The sequence below is a fragment of the Equus przewalskii genome, chromosome 25, assembly GCF_037783145.1.
Source record: "Equus przewalskii isolate Varuska chromosome 25, EquPr2, whole genome shotgun sequence".
NCBI classification, from domain to species: domain Eukaryota; kingdom Metazoa; phylum Chordata; class Mammalia; order Perissodactyla; family Equidae; genus Equus; species Equus przewalskii.
In genome coordinates, this window is record NC_091855.1 from 9,889,792 (window position 1) to 9,893,060 (window position 3,269).

Sequence of the window (3,269 nt, forward strand, 5' to 3'; positions counted from 1 at the left end):
ACTAAGGTTCCAGGATAGCTTTAGGATAATGTGATGTCATAGCAGGTTTTCCAGCTCTCCATAGGAACATTCTGTAGCTGTCTTCATCACTTTTTCTGTTTAGAAAAGCAACAAAAGTCATTGCTTAGGGGTTACCACTTGAATTCATTCTCTTTATGGGGCATGAAGAAAAATATCTAAAATATTCCTTACATGGAATTTTCATTTGATGAGGAGGAGGAAAGCCATAGGACTGCACATATCATATAGGAATGTGGTAGCAAAGCCACCAGAGAGGAATATAAGACCCAGATAAACTCAACATATATAAGCACGTTTATCCATCTACTTGAAAAACAATAGCCAAGACCATTGAGAGACAAGTGGAACTGCGCCATGCATTTTGCAGACATCATCTAATTCCAGCAACAACTCCTTGAAATTGGTGATGTTAACCTCATTTTACAGGAAAAGAGAAAATAAACTACCAAGAGTTGTATTTAGAGTTTTAAGTATCTCGAACATTGTCTATCCTGTGTACATATAAGTTTGTGCTTCACCTCAACTGAGGACTTTGAAATTAAAGACTTTATCATGCAAAATCACTGAGCACAAGAATAATATTGGATGTTCACACAAAGGAACATAAACCACTGGTTCTCAAACTCTTTGGTTTCAGGATCCCTTTATTTTCTTAAAAATTATTGAGGACTCCCAAAAGCTTTGTTTATGTAGGTTCTATCCACAGATATTTACCATAGTGGAATTAAAACTGAAAATTTTTTGAACATCTACGTATTAACTTTAAAGTAACAATAATAAGCTTACTACACATTAACGTAAGTAACATTTTTATGTAAAAAAACTATATTTTACAAAAAAATAGTAAGAGAAACTGCTCTGTATTACACATTTACAAATTGCTATAACATCTGGCATATAGAAACGTCTGGATTCTCATAGGTATTTTTTTTTTAAAGATTTTATTTTTTTTTACTTTTTCTCCCCAAAGCCCCCCAGTACATAGTTGTATATTCTTTGTGGTGGGTCCTTCTAGTTGCGGCATGTGGGACGCTGCCTCAGCGTGGCTTAAGGAGCAGTGCCATGTCCGCACCCAGGATTCGAACCAACGAAACACCGAGCTGCCTGCAGCGGAGTGCGCAAACTCAACCACTCGGCCACGGGGCCAGCCCCTCTCATAGGTATTTTTATGTTCAATCTGTTGTGATATGTTGTTTTTGTTGATGTATATGAAGAAAATCCAGCCTCATAATGAGACATAGTTGGGAATAAGAGGAATATTTCAATACTCTTTTCAGATCATGTGTGTTCTTTGATACTAAACCAAAACTCAACAAGTGGTAGTGTGTTAAAAGTTGGTTGTAATATAGAATCTGAAACCATATCAGTAAACTTTTCATGAGTTAACTAAAATCCGTTGCTCTATCTTGCACTTTTAATGGATTGTTTACTCATGTATGATATTGTAACATCCTGCATTGATCATTTAGCAGACATTAGTTCACTGAATTATGCAAATCTTCCATGTGGTCTCACATTTTATCATACAATGTATTAATTTCACCAGCATTCTCATCAGAAAAGTATTTAAGTTTTTAGAAGATGACAAGCTCACAGTAGTGGATACAAGTTTTCCCAAAATTCTAACTTTCCCTTAAAATCTCAAATCTCATTTTGGCAACCAATGCTGTTGTTTACTTTCCTTGAAGTGACAGGTTCACTTGGTTCATCTTCCAGAGAAGATATCTGCCAAATGTCCAATTCTAAATAACCACAGTTTGTCTGTCAGTCATTCTTTCAAGTAAAAATGTTTTCCCGTGACAAATGGTCAGCTCTCAACTCAACCACACAAATGCTTTTCCTCAAGACAGCCATCATATTTCCATATGCAAAAGAAGTGCTTTATGCCTACTTCACGTATCATCATACAAATATTAAAATAATTCAAGGATTGAGATTTAGTAAAATTAATAATTTTTACTGCTTTATCAAGGACATTCTTAATTGAAACTAGCATTATTTTTTAACTAAGAATGTGCGGTGGTGAAAATTTCAGTGACTACTGTTATGGTTTGGTGCCACTGCCTTAATTCCCACTATGGTGCCACACTTTTATCTTCCATTGATTTTACATCACCGGTGGAAATGTCAATACAGTGAAAAGAACAAATGACACCTTAATATTATTCGGAAAATAGTTTTTACCTTACCAATTCCTAAAAAGTTCTTGGGGTCCAAAGGCCACACATTGAGAAGCACCATTCTACCAAAAAGATAGACTAAATGTAAACTAGAAAGATAGAGGGCGGGAGGGGAAAGAGAGAGAGAAATCTGATGTTTGGTGAATTCATTTCTAGTGTTCACTATCATTGTTCACCTAAACTTTTTCCATGATAGAACTAAAACAAATAAATCTCAATACATTTTCAATAAGGTAATCACCAACTTTCACTAATAGTCATGAAGTCAGTAACATATTGACTGCTACTGATAACGAAGATTTCTTCCTGAAGCTCAAAAATCAAATTCCTATAGTTTTTAGGAAAGCCTAATTGAAAGAATGGTCTTTATATTAGGTGATTAGTCTGTTAACAGCATTGCATTTCATTTAAGTTTCAAAAATTATTTTGCCCTCTAATATGGTCAATTCATGATGATTTGTGATATGGGGAGTTGCAAATCAATTCAGTTCACTCTATCAGTGAAATGGCAAAAAACAATTGAGTAGCAAAAAGTGATATATAGAAATTGTACTTAGTCCTTCCCCTTCTTAAACCCCTTCATTAACTTTGGATTGCTCTTGGAATAAAATCCAAACACTTTAACATGGCCCGCAAAGCTGCGTATGATCTAGCCTCCACCTACCGCACCAGCCTTGCTCCTTGCGCTCTCTTGGCTCTGGACATCCATCTTCTCAAGGCCTTTATTCTAAGTAAAAGATTAAATTGTCAGACTAAATAAAAATTTCTTGATAGATAAGTGATGATGATGATGCTAGATAGATAGATTTTATATATATTATATATTACATTATATTTGGAGAAAGAGAACCTAACTCTTATTAATTCTTTCCTTCTCTTTAAAAAGTAACATATTTACATTATTTAAAAGCAAAGCAATGCTAAAGTCTTACTCCCACTCTGACCCCATCCACCCTGTTCTACTCTCACCCCCGACAGTAACAATTTATATTAATTTCTTACAGTATTTCATTAGGCAAATACAAGGGAATGCCAAAAAAAATTCTTTTCCCTCCTTTTCTTTAACAA